Here is a 17,773-nt window from a genome sequence, read left to right as displayed (position 1 = left end):
TTCAGGATGCCCCTTCAGAAGCACAGCTAGTGCATCTCTGTTTGAAAATGTTTAAATAAAGCTTTAAAGTAGTTTGGGATTTCTGCTCACAGGCTCTGCGAGCACTCCTCCATGTGTCCCATCAAAATTCCCAGTGAAGAAGGCTCCTTTAGGATGTGTGCTCTTTCACTGTTGTAACATCTCTGTGTCCCAGAGAATTCAGCATAAAACTATAATTAATGTGATTATTAAAGCAGACAAGCAGCATCTCAAAATTCAAGTACACAGCTCAGTTGCTAAAATAATTGCACATCAGCAATCAAAAAAATTCTTCTACAATAAATTTATTTGTCTTTTGCTAATCTAAAGAGAAAAATACTTACTCTTCATATAAAAAGGAAACTATAGTTACCTTCCTATTTAGGATTTCATCAGTACATCACACAGTTTATTTTCCAAAATATAATAAAACAGATGGAAAAATTCTTTGAAACTCATTAAATGAACCCTAATATATATAATTTAAAATGTGGTTTCCCTGTTTCTACAAGCTGTTTGCATGCCATGTTATACTACTGGTCTAGCATCTCCTAGATGAGGAAAAAGAGATGAAAAACAAAGCTGCAGTTTTCCCCTGTGTAGGGGTGACTGCCCAAGCAGGGATTTCTAACAGCCCAAAGAGAATTCCCAAGAAAGGATAAGACAACTATTTATTGTGGTAGCCTGTAAGTCTAAATAATAACTCTTACAACTGAAAGTAGGGGTCCCGAATCACAGCTTAATAGCAATTCCAGGAGGATATATTACATCTCAGCTGAAAATAAAATATCAAAATTTTCTTTTATATGAGTTTCTACAAAGAGGTTGTCTTTGTTTTTTCTTACAAATTAGGTCCTATGTTCTGACTCTGAAAAATTGGCAAAATTTAAATTGGGAAGAGTACAACTTGGTCGTGTATTGAGATCATGGATTTTATTTTCACTCATGAAATTTTGAGGCAAGATCATGAATTAATGTAAATTTTTAAGCCATCACCAATTTCACACCACATACAAAAATCATACAAAGTTGATTTATAGCTTATCAATTGCAACATTATAAGGAAGATGTTATGTGGACCTGAATTTGTTTGGTGCACTCACAGTAGCTCTGAATAACTGCCTCCAACACTAAGGTCATAAAAATAAGAAGATACACATTTCTCTGTCACTGTTAACTTGATACTCAACTGTGATAGATTTATGAAAGAACTATGTGTGAAAATCATTATTTCTAGAAAAGGCATTGCAGAAAATATCTGAGAAATGCTGTGGGGTTAGCACACTTAGGACAAAAGAAAAAAACTATAGGTTCAATTGCACATATGAAGCACTATTTTCTTCTTTTTTTTTTTTTCCCATCTAGAAGAGTATATTGTCTTTAGATGACAGGAGATGTAAGTAAGGCTCCAGTACTGCAAACCTTCAGTAGGATTCCCCCTGGCAGCAAAGCAAAGTATACTCATTTGTCAGGCAATTTAGAGAGATAGTAGGATTCGTAAGCGAGTGTTTTGTTTGTTTACTTGTGCATAAATGGTTTATTTTGGGCTGATTTTAGGTTGGCTGTGTGCACAGGGCATCAAGCCATGTTCTGAGGCAGTTCTGCTTTGTTTCATTTGGGAAAAAATGGTTTGGATTATGGTTTCCCCTCAAATTATTAGCAGGAACAAATGGTGTTTAATTTATCTTGCTTTTCATTTGCATAATGATCAATGATAGGGCAGTGCTTGAGTTAGCTTGGAAATCATACAAATGTTTTTATTTGACCTGATTTCTAGATTTGGATAAGTTCCTTTTCCTGCATGTAAATATCCATAAAAAAACATGTTGAAAATTTCAGGTCTCACCTAGTTGCTCACTTTGTTGTGGCTACTGCTATCTTTATGAGTTTGATTCTCAAACACTTATGTACCATTGTTCCACTTGATAGCTTGTTAACATGCATTGTTCAAATAAAACCCCTTCCCTGACATCTGATTTAATGTAATATTCTTCTTGGAGAATTGTGGAAATAAGAGATGGAAAAGTAACGTTGTGCATATTTTTCACTTTTATATGGTTTTTCTCCTGTTTGTGATGTTCATCCAATGTTTATTGATTGCCAGCTGTCTGTTAGTTAATAGGTGGCCTGACACCACACCTTATTTAGGCAGAAGGCCTTCTATGCCTCTGAAGCTCAGGCAGTTAGTCATGTTATCATCATCCACAGAATACTGTTTTTCCTATGGAAAGACTAGAAGCTGTCCTGTTTATAAGCTGGCTACTAAAAAGGCGTAAAACCCCATACAGTTTTGACTGTTCCTCTACATGGAAAGTACAAAATAATTTAAGAACTGTGTTTCTCTTTTTTACTCAGGCAATGTTCCGAGTAAGATTTCAGCAGAATTGCTTTTGTGATGCAGCAAAAAAAACCCCAAACCTGTCCAAGGACTTCACTGTCTGTTCCCTTTTGCTGTCTTTCTCTTTTTTTACATCTTGCTAACAGATATTGCTGGTACCCAAATTAACCTCTTCTGAGTTTTTTCTTTTTTTCCCCTGGTATTTGGATCAGGCTTCTCTCTGGGTGGGGCGAAAAGTGAACTCTCGTAACATACAGTACAAATTAGGTCTTTTCAAAAACAAAGACTTCTCTTAAGAATAGCTGTATTTTATTTCTGACAAAAGAAGGGAAAACACAAGTGTGCTCAGTAAATCAAGAAGTCAAATGTGTGTAATCTGATGCCAAGTGTAAACATGTATGGACTTTACAAGGCTTGCCGGCACTAGATGCTCTGATTTTCTTTCATTTGAAAAAGTGCTTTTGAGTATTCACAGTAGTGCTTGCAAGAGGCAGTCAAAATCACAAAGTGAATAAGAGCAGGTCTATGCAACAGCTTCTGCTGGATCAAGACACTTCGTTTTTTTATGAACACACTATTTTTTGCTTGGAGTAGGTAATGTAAATGTGGTAGATCAAGCTAGCTGCATATGCATCAGGACTTTTTGGCCTGACTTTTTGGCAGAAAGTTTAAGTGAATACTATAAAAAGCTGCTAGAGAGTCAAAATATAGTCCCTCACATACTAGCAAAGCAGTTTGATTTCAATGGAGATTAAATAAATAACAGGATATTGGGCATAAAGACCACCTGAATACTCTTCCAGCACTGAAGGGAGTGCATACCTTTCTGTGTCCCCTGAAGGAAAAATAGAGTGCAGAAGTTAATGCTTTAATTAATAAAGATGTTGTCGTGTCTTCACTGCTATTCTATCAGGCTGCTGCTGTAACAAATCATGGTATTACTCCATCTGTGCAGAAGTACTACTGTAAAACTAAAATTTTCAGGCTGCACAACATTTGTACTGAATGTTTCAAACTGTGTTAATTATATATCTGTAAGCACTCTAGTACTAGTGTTAGTTGGGTAGATACCACAGGTCTGCCAAGAATTTTTTCACATAATTGTAATATTAACAGTATTTTTGTAGCTGGGTATTTGTTTTAAACATATCACAAGGGTTTCCAAGCACTAAAAAAATTGTGTTTTCAGCTACTGAGTGGGACTTCTGTTCTTCATCCCTATCTCTAATTACACTCCATGACTGGGGGAACGTGTGTTTAATTTTTTAATTTTTTTTTTTTTATTAAAAAAAATAAAAATTTTAAAATTTTTTATGCATTAAATTTTCTTCATGCATTAGAGCAGTTAACAGATTGTTTAGTGGGGAAGCAAAAGTAATGACTTTAGGCCTTTACATTTCTTCTGAGGATGGTGCAGCATGTGGTGGCCTTTATTTCTAGTAGAGAGATACTGATGAAAATGCAGCTTTTCAATGCTGAGAGACAGTGTGCCCCAGAGTGGATGCTCTGAACATCCCAGCACACAGGGAAAATGAAAGATCAGGAGAATGTTACATCACCTTTCTTCCTCCTCTCCTTCACTTGACTGAGGACTTGTTGAGCCACCACACAAGCTCTAGCAACTGTAGGACCACTCCAGCCTAAGACTTTCATCACTTCTGAAAAATTTGGCACCAGAAGACAACTGGAGGAATGCATGACTTGCAGCTCTGGAGAAGAATGGTGCCCAAGGAGCTGCAGCAGTAGTTTGGGATTGCCGCACTAAGCCAATGCCCCTAATGTGGGCATTCCCTACAGAGGCCTGCAAGCAGAAAGGACAGCAAAGTGCTTAGTTCACCCCACCTGGGAGTCACCCTGTGGCAGGCAAACTCCCACCAGGCCCTCTCTGGACACATGAAGCAAATGTAGTACTAGCCAAGTCCCTAGCCCTAAAAGTCTCTCAGGAATGCAGTGAGACTAATTCCCTCTCTGTAACCATCCAGTAGGTTGTGGTTGCTCCTCAGGAAGGACTGACAGGAAGGGAAGGGATTGTGTGCTGCTGCCTGCCTTGCCTGTGACATCAAATCTGAGGGACACCTTCCAAAGAAGGGTCTAGAAATGCCTAGATGGATTCATACAGGGTTTTTCGTTCTCTCCCATCCTCTGCCAAGCTTTTTACATGTAAAATCAGAGAACTGGCTCCTCAAAGTCACTTGGATGAATATAAACTCTCAAAAGTGTCACGTAGCCCTTGGAATAATTCCAAAACAATCCCAGCTTATTTGGAAAAACTGTTCCTTAAAAGAAATGCACAAACATTGGTCTGGATCCAAAGCCATGAAGTCAACAGAGAGACTCTCATTACAGAGGGCTTTGGATCTGACTGACCCACTGGTGGCTATGGCCAGAACAATGGTCTGTTACAATAAATAAGTTTTGGATTCATGTTTTCCTGATGTCTGCAAAGTTTTGGTAAGAGTAGAAAGAAAAGAACAACCTGACAGTGAAATCTCCTTCTCTTTTCCAAGCTCTTGAAACTATAGTGCATGACTCTAATTGTTCTATTTTGAATGCAGTACCTTTTCTTCTCTCTTTTTACAAAAATTGGAGATATATGTAACCACTTAGAATGAAGAGTGAATTAGCTATGTCAAGGACTTGCTTTTAATTTCCTTTTCTGTTTGTTTTTCTTAATTGCTCAGTTCTTTTCATTATCTGAATCCATAGGTCATCCTACGTAATTTAAATACTCATCAGACAGAAGAGACAGAGAATAGCAGGGACTCAAAAAAATTCAAATATAGTCCTAATACTCTCTATCTTGAGTTATTCAATGTGCTTTTGCATAGCAGAAGCTTGAAACTGCATATTTGCTAGTGTCATTTGCTTTGCATTAATTTTTTTTTTATCATTTGGGTTTGGGTTTTTTTTTTCCGTTAACAGCAGACACAGTGAACTTGCTTTGTCAGAAAACCACAGCCTTCACTGCTAAATGCAGTGGAGAGCAAAACATTGGTCTAGAGGTTGTAGAAAGGAGTTTATCGTCTTAGGGTATCGTGACAAAATATTTTGCCTACAAAAAAAGCCAAGAAAAAATTTAAATCCGTTCAGAGAGGGGTTTAGATTATCACCTGTAATATTATCAAACTCTAGCTTTCAAGAACTGTAAGTCAAGTCATGAAATTGCCTTAAAAATCACAGGTTATGAAAATAGTGTTTTGAGTTCTGGGCTTGGTGCTAATAGATTTCAGTTTCAGGCTTTTCTTTGTCACCAAGACTAGACACCTAATTTCTTTCTTTCACGACAGCTGAGATTCCCACAAAATCACTTTTTATTTTAAATAATAGGCTTTACAAAAAGCCTATCTTGTAAGATTCACAGCTGAATTCCAAAGAGCTCACAGCACTGGTCTTACATGAGGTACAAGTTGATGGTAAATAAGCAGGTTTTCCAGACTTACTCTTATAAATACATTCTGTTCCTCACCTCCTTGGATACATACCATCTTAACATCCTTAAAGATTGTGCTCATAAACACCCAAGGAGCACCTGCTACCCTTAACTGTGCAGAATGGTCTCTACTGTGCCTGCAGTGGCAGAGGGTCTCCATTTCTGAGGTCAGATTGTCTGCTCCAGGTGTGTCCTCTTCTCTCCTTTGTACTGGGAAAGGACAAAGCAGAGGACAAGAGGGTGCAAAGTGGCTCTGTCTCTAATTAGCAATGTTAGTTAGTTGCCTTTTCCCAGAAGCCATGCAGATGGTGGATGGGTGACAGTGGTAATAGGTTTTCCTATTGCTAAGTCTGGAAATTTAATAGATAGTCAAATTTTTCATGGGCAATAGTACACCTGGGAAATTGATGCACTGTCAGAGAAGAAGCACTGGATGCTCTAGTAATCTTCACTGACTGACCTGCTGAGATTGAAAGTATAGCTGTATCATCTTGAAGTGTTTCAGAGTGATGAATCAAAGTGCACTCTTCTTTTAGACTCACAGTGGAGACATTAATGTTCTGGAAACAGCACCACACTCACAAATAAGCTCTAAAGGTTTCTATCTTTGGCCAAACTTTGGGATTTGTGATAGCAGGATCTCACAAATGGGCTCTGCTTTATCCTTCTGGAGGAACTAAGAAGAGAAAAGAGAAAACGTGACCCATATTTCTGCCCTTAATTTTGAAAAGGGATGACTGTTTCAAGGAGAAAAGTTATAGTTGGGATTGAGAATCTGGAATGGGATGAGGTTGTCTTACTGAGTCCCAAGTGAAGGAGGTTTGGCAGCCCTGTGGAAGACACACAGAGGTGATCTGAATGGTGGTGCCATGCACTCCTTCATCCATCAGTTTTTGTAGCTGGAGCACAACCATAGCACAGCCCTGTGCAAAGAGGACAGACTAATTCCTGATTTTGCTCATTAATACATTTTAACAGCTCCTTTTTCTGAGTATGCAGAAATTATACAGAATGATCAAAAAGTCTTCAGGGTGGGGACTGATGTATGCTAAATAAAAAGGGTCTTAGTGTCCTTTGACTGGGAAAATCCATACTTGGCCCTACTTCTGTAAGTTACTGCCTCTGTTTTGGAAAAAAAAAATTGAAGCACTGTGGTTTGGTTTGGTTCGGCTTGGCTTGGCTTGTTTTTTTTAAAGTTTTTTTGGTGGGTGGGTGTTTACACTTTTGGCAAGGCCCTTTTAATGCTGAATGTCTGAGTCTACATGCTGTCATACACAAAAGTTTGTGGTTTCTTTAATACCCTGCATTCCTAAAAATACATAATTATTTGCTTTCTGACTTTGTAATGGAATAGTATTTTGTGTATGTGTATACATACATACATATGTGTGTGTGTGTGTGTGTGTGTGTAGATGTCTTCACGTAGAGTAAATGTGGAAATAGGGAAGACCTGAGGAGGATAAACAGAGAGTCAAAGTGAATCTCAGAGGAGATAAGTGGTGAAAATGGGTAAACAGAAAACTCCACTTCTGTGGGAAAACATGGAGGAGCTAAACCACAAACAAGAGAGGAAACAGCCAAATCTAAACAAGGAATTCAGCAGCAAGCTGCGGCAAATGTGATTTTAAAGAACAGAGTGTTCACAACAGACATGCGTCACTGCTGAAAATGAAGTATGTGAGCCCTGCTTTCCTGCTTCCCCATCCCCAGTACCTCCACAGAAGGCTCAGCCTCTCCTGTCCACCTTATTTGTTCAGTAGTGGACTTCATACGATTGATTCAGTTCTCATTAAACTGATTTACTGGGCTCGCTGGCTCTGCTCAGCTTCAGTTTATTCCTACTTTGTTTAAAATTCGGGAAGTGCTGGGGGAGGGGACAGGACACTAATGGCTGTTCTCATGTAAGTGGAGTGGTAGCTGATTTATTGCAAAGGTTATAAAGGAAAAGTATTAAATGTGTTCCATTCTACTTGGCAAAGCCATCCTGCACAATGTCCAACAAAACCCTGAGAGCACTGGTTTGTACCGAAAAGAAAAGGAAAAAAAAAAAAAAAGGGAGGAGGGGTGTGCGTGTGTGTGGAAGGGGGATGCTCCACCAAGATGTGCTCCTCTTCTTTGAGAGCATTAATTAAGACTGTAAATCATGAGCAACATGAAACAACTGTATTTGATGGAACATGGACAGTTCTGGAGTTCTGCTGTGCTTGCGCCATCAGTTTGAATACCTACACTGAAACACTAATGGGAGAGCAAACTTCAAAGAGAAATTCTGGCATGAAGAAGCAGTCTGCAGGATCATTACATGGATAAAGTTGTAAAATAGACTCCTCCATGCAAACTGGGAAGGAGGCGGAATGAAAGTTTGAAAGGTTTATAGGAACTCAGGCTTATTTTCCTTTCATGCACAAAGTCAGTCCCATATTAATTTGGTAAAATAAGCATGTGTATTAGTGTTTTGAATAAAAAGGGGGATAGGAGGGTGACAGCAGGAAAAAAGTTGTACTTAAATAATGAAAAATTCTGTTAATATCCTTTAAAGCTAATTTTCTTTTCCTAATTGATAGTTGAAGGAGTTATTTTTGTCACATCATAAGTAGTGGTGGGTCATATTCCCCATATTTATAGAATTAAAGTCTGAATTTGTTCCAATCACATAGTTTTATTTTCAGCAGAACATCAGTAATAGAAATTCACCCAGTAATTCCTGTTCAGTTGTCATATCCTAGACAAATGTGCTGAAGCTTATATTTAGTTATTATTTATTTAATCTTGTTTCAAAGGCATTAAGTAAAGCAGACAACCCCTTGTGTCAGGTTGTTCACTTTATCATTTATTTAAAATAAAATTTAATCTTTAAAATTTATTTCTCTTTGAGTTCATCTAGTTACAGTTTCTTGCTGTTGCCTCTGTACTAGGCTGCAATGGAGCAGCTCTAGTGTAATTGAGATGATTTTCATCCATTGTGGCATATAGTCCATTTGTTCCTCATTTTCCATTGGTGTAAAGGACTGGATGCAAGCAACATTTTGATGAAAAATGGTCTATCCTTAATAGTTAATTCATAAGCAACTTATTTCCCAGCACAACATTTTAATGCAATTATAAGTAGATTTCTGTCCAACTACTTGTCCAGGATTCCTTAAAGTTTTTGGTTTGCCAAATGTGGTTTGAGATGCAATTAATAACGTGGTGGATTCCAGAATTGCTGATGAGGTTAATTTTCTTTCTTGTAAAATGCGATACTGTAATAGAGACATTCTCTTTAGATGCATGTGATGGAAAAAAATTTGTAAAGAATAACTTAGGAAAAAAGATTATCTGGAGTTACTTATATTCAGGAATCAGGAGCCCTGTTTGCAGCAATGGCTTCCATGCTTACCACAAAGCCGCTTCTTCCACTGACCCAATTAATTTTATGAATGATAACCCTGTGATGTTATGATACTATTTTGGAGACTATTCATTAATATGGATACATTATTTCTATATTTACAGGTAGTTTAAATGCCTATGCAATAAGCAGGGAAAAGGAATTTGTTATATTACAGGAATGTACATGCTAGAGGGTTTATGGAATGAGAATTTGAGTGCCTTAAACCAAAGGGTTCAGAGTCATTTGACTTGTCATAACTTGCAGAAAGAGACAAATTACCTGTATGATACTTAGGTAGTAAAGGAAAGTACTTCATGTTAGGCAGAGTGTATCCACTATTTTGTCACTGTACTGGTACTTCAAAACAGTACTTCTCCTTTCCCTAACGACAGAAACAAACACATTAACTGACATTCTATGACGTTTAAGGCAGCAGGGTTTTTTTTCTTCATTGGGAAGCGGGAGTGTGCTGGCTTAGCCTGCAGTGCCTTTCAGAGGCACTCAGATGGACTTGGACAGGAATAAATGTATGTTTTTTGCCAAGAAGGGTTGCACCATAGCATGATCATGTGTTTGGAAATGCTTACACTTGTATGTCCAAATGTAAATAAAGGGTGCACAGTCTTGAACTGTACCTATGCTGGAAAATAAAGTCTTCACAGAAACTCTGGGATAACAGTAGACTCCTCTTTTACCTCCCCACTGTTCAACCAAAAAAATAAGAAACACAGCGTAAATAAACTCTGTGTTAATAATTCTTTATTTCAGTGTTATTACAGAATTTCATACAAAGGGCACATTCTCAACTTACCACTGATTTCCATGGACCTAAACCAGTGTTTCTTACACCCAGCCAGAGAGGCTGCATTCAGTAGCTAAGGATATTGTGTATACCACCACACAAAAACGTACTTTCCTTATTCTGTTGTCTTCCGGGCACTGCTGTGGCTGGTTTAGATTGGCTGTGACTAAAAAGGCACTCACTGGAAAACCATGCATGAAAAACTTCTCACCTGAAATGATTGGCAGATGCAAAGGATCTGTCCCAGGCTCTTTAAAACAAGCACACTATAACCTTGGTTCCCTGGTTGCCCTGGTGTATGTATTCCTAGCCATTCTTGGTTCATCCTGGAAGACTACCCAGCTCAAGGTTTAGTTTCATTCATAGATAATTTCTATGTATAGGAAACAGTCAAACATTTCTGAATGAGAACTGATAAAGCGAAACAGAACCAAGGGAGATGCTTTTCTATTTCTTATTGACATCAGATCAAGACACAGTGTGCTCCTGGGAAATACACTCCATGCAAATGAGATCCATGGAGTTACCAGCCAAGTGAAACACAGGCTAGTGCTGTGTAAATGAATGGGCTTTCTGCCCACAGTGGCTGAGTCTGTGATAGCAGCAGGGTTGAGCAAATGCCCTTCAACACCATTTGTTACTGAAGTGGTTGCTGTTGCACAGTCTATACACCCAGGTAAGCGTGTTTTGGGTCTCATCTTGTTCCAGGCACATTTACTCAGAAGAGAAAACATCCAAACTAAGTTTCATGGCAGGCATTTACCTCCAGCATGACACTGGGCAGGAAGCAGGGTGGTATGTTTTTCATTCATCTTCACATGCCAGAGTTTGAGCCAGTTTTCTCTAAGCTTCCTTTACTGTCCGTGGAGAAAACCAGCCAACATTTACAACACATTTATCAATCTCTTTCAGACATCAGCAACAGAGAAGTTCATATTTAGTCAGATGGAACTGACAGCACCAGACTTTAAAGTGTGTTGAGATAGATGTCTGATGATGCAGACGGGTATGTCAAAAGATGGTGGAGATCACTCCGGCTGTTCTTTTTACCTTGAGGAGACAAAACACCTTTAACAATCGGTCTCTGAGCTGCTGGGCTAGTGATGCTGGCCTACTGGGCACAGGAGCCTTAGGTGCTGGATACCTACACTGCGCTGCTGGGGAGGGTTGTTAGCAGCTGTGACCTGACTCATCCAGCATTCTTTTGGACAATACCTGGACAGAGCATGGATGTTAAAGATAGACCAGGTGTCATTGTCATTGCTGTAGGAGACTTGCATGCAGCCCTGTGAAGGAGTCTGAGTGGTGCTGGGACATGTGACATAGGCTCTCCAGGGTGAATAGTCTTCAGTGCCATAGAATGGCTGCGGCCGTGTCTGTAGCCTGTATGTCCCTGCTCCTTGTTTATTAAATCACGGCCACAGTGTTCCCTGGCTAGGAACTGTTTATAAGTGCAAGTTAAAACTTATGGAAGAGTTCCTAGACAGGGTAGCTCACAGCCAGAGTAGTTCCTCGGTCCTTTTTGCTCACAGCTATACAAATTCTTGTGTCTTTATCACTGGGGAAGACTGGGGTGGGGGAAGGTAACTATGTCAGCAGGTAGAAAGAGGGAGGTGGCAGCAACTGCTTTAAACCAGCATTGCTGCCAGAAACTTGTTCTTCAAATGACCCCCTGTCGACTTCACCTGCCAATCCATGGTCGTTTGAATAGTTCAGTATATTGGCTTCAGGGAGCCCCAGAACAAAGACGTTCCTTAAAAAACTCAGACCTTACTCAGATAAAACTCCCACTCATGCCCCAGGGAGTTTTGCATGACGAAGGATTACAGGATGGTGTCTCAGCTTTGTTGTGTGTACTGCCTGTAGCTGCTTTTTAGGTCTGTGGATGAATAAAGGCTGTGCCCATTTACAAGAAAACTTGATTTCCGTTTGCTCCCACTCAGTTTGCTAAAAACTTTATCGTCCTCTTTATAAGCTAGACATGGGGCTTTTGAGGAATTTACAAGTGGGGAGGAAGGGCATCCACCCAAAGGAGGTGCCTCGGGAGAACGTGGAGAAGGAGAGGGCTTCGAGTATGTTAGCAGACAGGCAGTGGCATCTGAGATTTTTAAACTACCTACACTCCCTCCAAGGTGAGGGGTTGCTCAGTCCTGGCAGGACTGCTGTTAAACCCAAGCTCGTGAGTCTGTCCAATGTTTGGGAATCCTGAGGTGTTTTCTTCCCCTCGTCTTATGTGACAGGTATGCTGCATCATGCCTTTAGTTTCTCTGATTCTGCGATTACTCATTGTTATTTTGTGTGAGCAAAGCCAGAAGGTGTTACAATACCTTCCCTGTCAGCACGTCCTGCAATTTCTGTTTCGTTGGATGAGACAGGAAAGCAGTCACTTCAGGGCCAGAGAACTGGGCCTCATTTCGTCAGCTGGAAGGTGACTAGTTAAAATCTAACTAGCAGTCTCACACCCAGTGCCTGACAGGAACAGTCTCTGAAGACTATTAAGAAAATAAAAATTCCCTGCTCTGTCATATAATGGAAATGAGTATACTTCAACAGCCATCCCCTCTAATCTGTTAGCCAGCCCTTAGCAGCTTACCAAGCCTGTATTTAACCTATTTCCCTAATGGCAATTAAGAAATGTTTTCATTTCCCAGGGAGAGGATTGCAAATGAAATCCTCCTCTCCTCGGCAATCCCCATCCTGTGGCTCCGTTCTCTCCCTCCTCTTCCCCACACCCCAGCTCCTTCTTCCTTAGCCCAAGGCATCCAAAGCATTCCCCGTGTGTTTGGGTAGCATGCAGTGAGGAAGAAATGATTAAGCAGCTGAATGTTTGAAATCCAGCTAAATGCACCGATTATTATCTGCTTAGGGCTTTCTTATCTCGAACTGTGTGGTGCTTAATGGTAGGTCCATTGTTTTCAGCTCAAAGGTATTAATGAAGGAATCAGGGCAGCAGGCTGATGTCATAGGTGGCTGAAAGGTGACTTGTGCACTGATTTCCCTTACTCCACCCCTTCACAAGTCCAACTAGTTCAGAAGAAGGGTTAGTATTTTTAGAGCGGAGGGGAAAACAAAAAAAAACAGCAAGCAGCCGAGGTTGCATTTGTGTGTCTGGTAAAAGGAATGCAGAGGCTCCTAAATATCCTGCTTAAAAGATGTACTTTCTGAGCTTCTGCTCTACTTTCTCACTTCATAAAGACTCTGAACTGTTGGCGGGTCTCAGTGTGAAAGTGGCCAGCCAGCCCTTGTTCACACCTGCCCTAGGCACTGACCAGCAGACCACACTTGATGTCCTGGCCTAGACCCAAGGTGAGGTTTCCACTTAGTGTTTTCCACGAGAAGAAAGAGCTGCGTAAGTAGCTGCCACCAAGGATGGCTTCTCGAGGTGGATGAAGCCCTCAAAATGATGCACAATTTAAGGAAGTGCTTTTGTTATCGGCTGTACTTTTTGTCACTCTTCCGAGTTAAATCCTTTCCTTTTTTTTTTTTTTTTCAAACGTACATAGTTACTAGATGCAAAGTGGTGTGTGTTGTGTGGAGAGAGATTCCTCTCTGAGGTGAGGTATCTTGAGTGTATTCGGTTTTCTATCACACAACACAAGCAGGGAAAGAGGTAAAGATTCAGAATAGATTAGATTTCATTGTCATTGTTTGTATTTTAATCATACACTGTTATTTTTGTAATTCTTTTTGTGACAGAATTAATTTGGTATTTCTTCCCTTTTTGTCATCGATATGAAGAGCACACTTCTTACTTTGACTTAGTACTGCTCTGCATGGTAGGACTTTGGCATCACACTCCTGCAAAAATGCTTAAATTTCTTCAAGGTTTCTTTTTTTTATTTACCCACCTGAGAATTTGAGGAAATATGTATTACCAAAGCTGGCTTGTGTAGCTTTTGTGATTTTTGGGACAATAAAAGAAAAACAGCTTTAAATAGTAGTGTCATAAGGTAGCTGGTAAAGAGTTCTTGTGTCCAGGCATATCCAAGCAGCTCTTAAACTAGAATAAAAAATATGCACTTTATTTTTTCATTTTAATGAGACAATATTTGTTGTGTAATATGTAAGTTAATCAGAGTCTTTGTGATTACAGTTATGTCTCTGCTAGCATAGGATTCATAAGATAGGATTTCTGCCTTATCTAAACAAATGAGTGAAGAGCTTAATTCTTTCATATTTTTGATTAGTTTTGTTTATTTTTCTCAATTTCTGTTTAGTTTTGGTTTGATGAACATGCATTAGCTTTCACTGTTCACTGGAGTATTTTGTGCCTGTTGAAGGAGCTATCTAAATAGTCCACTAGCAAAGACTAGAAAGTCAAAAGAGAAAGCAGAGGAGAAGGAGTGGCACTGAATACCCATACATATATCAAAGCCAGCTGCTGTCTTGAATAAGATTTACTTAACAGGAAACCATCAAACACAAAAATTCTCACTTTAATTTTTTTTCCCAAGGAGAGAAAGAGCTGCATTGCACTAGATTGACTTTGGAGGTTTGGTTTTTGGGTTTTTTTCCCCCATTTTGATTTATTCGTTCATGGTTGGGATTGGTTTGTGTAGGGTGTTTTTGGTTTGTTTGGGGTTTTTTGCAAGTGGAAGGGTTGAGTGTACTGACCAGCACTTCCAGTCCTGCCCTCTCCCATTCCCTCCTGTCCCCCTCCCTTTTTCTGTAGGTTCAGCAGTAAAAACCTATTGAAATGTGAGATTACCAAACTGAAGCAATCAGTCTGAAATGATTAAGGAAGATGACTATTCTTTTCTTTAGATGACCAAAAGTCATCTTGTCCAGAGTTCCTTATCTTCAAGGTGCTATTTCACAATAGTTTCTGTCTTTCTAAGTATGTATTTCCTGTTAAAATGTGAAGACTTTACATTGTAGGTAAGCTTGTATGTACAAATTATCACCAGCAGTTACAAAAATTGGAGTCTATCCTTCTTTTGAAATTATGTTGAATTTTTTTAAAGGAAAAAGTGTTTATTTATTTCTTCAGTAATTTAGGAGATTATGTATCAAGCCTAGGGTGAAATTTTGTTTGCTGAACTTATCTTAAACCTCAGGAGGGGAGGAAGGTTCCGTTTAAAGGTCAAAGCATTTCAAGATTTCAGTTCAGTATATTTTTTACTTTTGAAGTTTTCCCTTCCCCCACCCAGACTTCAGACCTTAGAAGCTGTTTAGATGCCTTACACATGTTCATCTTGTATCGAAATTTTTGAAATAGCTCTACATTAAATGCCAGAATAGTTAAATATTCATGTACATATTATTATAATCTATTGTGCACCAACACTTCTCTGGAGAGAAATTCAGTGTTTGAGATTGGAGGAGAATGGTGGAGCTGACAAAATTCAGATGCTAATGATAATTAATTTATGTAGTGGCAAAGATAGGTGCACTGCCAGGTGCTTTACAGGCAGATAAGATCTAGTTTCTGCTTCAGTGAGTCTACAGTCCTAGGTCCCGGTTTTGCAAATACTTATGCACATGAGTTATGCTACCAAGTGCAGTGACATTACTCATGCATGTGAAGTTACTCACCTGTAGTGAGCTATCTGTGTACAGTTTCAACTGCATTAGCTTTTCAATTGACTGGTGAGTCAGTAATTATTCAGGCTGATAATTGCAGTTATTTAATAAGCTCTGCCAGCCAGAAATTAAAGAAAAAATGCAGGATTCACCTTTCCACAAGGGAACTGAAAACTCAGGTTTTCCTGGGAAATTTCTCAGGAAGCAAACAGTCCATGTGAGATCTGGCATTTTCATGTCACACTGGCTTAAATTATGTCTATCTGCGTACAAATCACAGAGGAGAAAAAAAATCACCCGATAATTGGAAGGAAAAAGTGTTATTCCCGTTCCTCATTTGTCGTGCTGCTGATCTTGGGGCCACGGTAAGAGTGTTTCCAGTGAAATTACTTTCAAGTCTGGGAAAAAGCAATCAGCAGAGGCCTTGGTAGCTGTAAATTTGTGGCAACAGTCCCTAATTCATCTTGTAATTCTATGACAGGCTCTGAATTGCCCGTATTTGGCCAGGGATCACCTCAGTGGACAGTTAATGAGAGAGCAGAGGGAACTTGAAGGTCAGTCACACTGAATTCTTTTTTCTTCCTGGCTATGTCTTTTTTATTGCATCCTATCTTTCTTCATATGCTTTATTAAAGAAAACCTTTTTTTGTTTGTTCCTGGCAAAGGCAAATCTATGCCTCTTCGTTTATCTGCCTTTTTTGCTTGAAGCATTTATAAAACAGCCTAAAATGCCTCAAAATAGATGTTTCTGTTGAAATCACTTGATAGAATTACTCTTTAGCCAGTTGCTATTTCTTATCTGAGTGTGGTCATGAGAATAAAACAGCAACAGATGCTACAACCAGGTATGTTTTTGAGAATGGAATTTGTACATTGATATGTGAATCTAATCTCAGTACAATAAGAAGACTTTAGTTATTGGCTCATGGTCAGAATAAATGAATTTGAACTTAGGAAAGCCATGAGACTAATTAAAATAACACCAGAAAATGCATTTGTGTCTGCTGGAGTCAGACTAACCAGTAGATAAACTGTAATAGCATGTGTTTGTTGAAACACTGCAGTAAATTTGGTCTGAATTATCAGAACACAAGATTTTTTTGTGACATGCATAGTATAACAGACATGTTAAAAAGTAAATAAACAAAATAAAAACAAAGAGGAGTCATGGATTAAAAATTAAAATGGCCTTTCCTTTTTCTTCTTCACTCTTTCTTATTTTATAAGGTAATTTCCAGTCATCACTGTTTTCTCTTTTTCAGAATATTTTCTTTCTTTGGAGGACATCAGTTTTGTCTCTTGTTTTATCTCATTCAGTCTGTCTCTCAGAGTACCTTGTGTCTTAATCTTCTCTCTCTAGCTTATGCCTTAAATCTTTTTGCCTCCTTTTTCTGTCCTTTTCATAGTGTTGTTTTTATCTCTCCTTTATTTTGACTTCCATTACAAATACATTATCTTCCCACCTCAGAGTTCCCTTCCCCTGTTCAGCCTTTGTCAGAAAAAAATTCACAGGGCTCACCATTATTTGACCCTTCCAGATAAAGCATTTTGAATGACCACTCTGGCTTCAGGAAAAAGGGAAGTGTTGGTGGATGAAGTGGTCTTTTTTTCAGTATCTGAGCTCCTTTCAGTCACAACAAGATCACTTCCTCTCAAGCTGAATTCAAAATCCTTTGCAATTCTTGGGAAGCTTCATTTGCTGGTAAACTAATCTTACAAAGTAGAGAGAAACGGGACATTAAAAAAAAGTGGGTAGAGAAGTCCAATTTCTGCCTTCTACACAAGGGAAAATTAAAAAATATTTAGAGTTGAGTTTATTTTTCAAAGTACATTCAATTTAAACTGGTGTAAAGAATTAACTGTAGTTTAATGGTTATCACGTAGTCAAGGATGCCTTTACTATAAGTAGAGGACAATGAGCTTTTATATTTGTGAACTTGGGATTCCATGTCACTTTTTAATAGGCTTCTGCAGCACATGTCCTTTTGACTGCCTGTGATACAGCAGCAGTCATTACTAGCTGCAGGACCTGCTGCTTGGCTGTGCCTGTCTTGGCTGGTGGGATGTGTCTTGCAGACATTGTGGCTGTGGCCACTTGTCATTTACCAGCACCAGGGGATTTTGAGACCTAATGCTTTTGCAGATCCCAGGCAAGCAGATCCCAGATATGGTGTGGAAAGCAAGGCAATGCCTTCTGCCTTGGTTGTGGTATTGTGTCTATACAAATAAAAGGAAGGTTTGTCCATTCATAACCCTTTGAAAATTCTGCCAGTACAATCTTAGTCAAGT

The 17,773-nt window shown here is 39.1% G+C and overlaps 1 protein-coding gene across 2 annotated transcripts in view; it reads left to right on the top strand.

The window, feature by feature from the left end:
• PRDM1 (PR/SET domain 1) overlaps nt 1-17,773 on the top strand; it is a 102,474-nt gene that overhangs the window by 23,849 nt on the left and 60,852 nt on the right. The gene's annotated exons all lie outside the window — the stretch shown is intronic.

Source organism: Pseudopodoces humilis, chromosome 3, assembly GCF_049639895.1.
Source record: "Pseudopodoces humilis isolate 2021_Gansu_Grassland_sample_001 chromosome 3, ASM4963989v1, whole genome shotgun sequence".
Classification (NCBI taxonomy): domain Eukaryota; kingdom Metazoa; phylum Chordata; class Aves; order Passeriformes; family Paridae; genus Pseudopodoces; species Pseudopodoces humilis.
The sequence above is the reverse complement of the archived record's forward strand: the minus strand, read 5'-3'. Positions and strand labels throughout refer to the sequence as shown.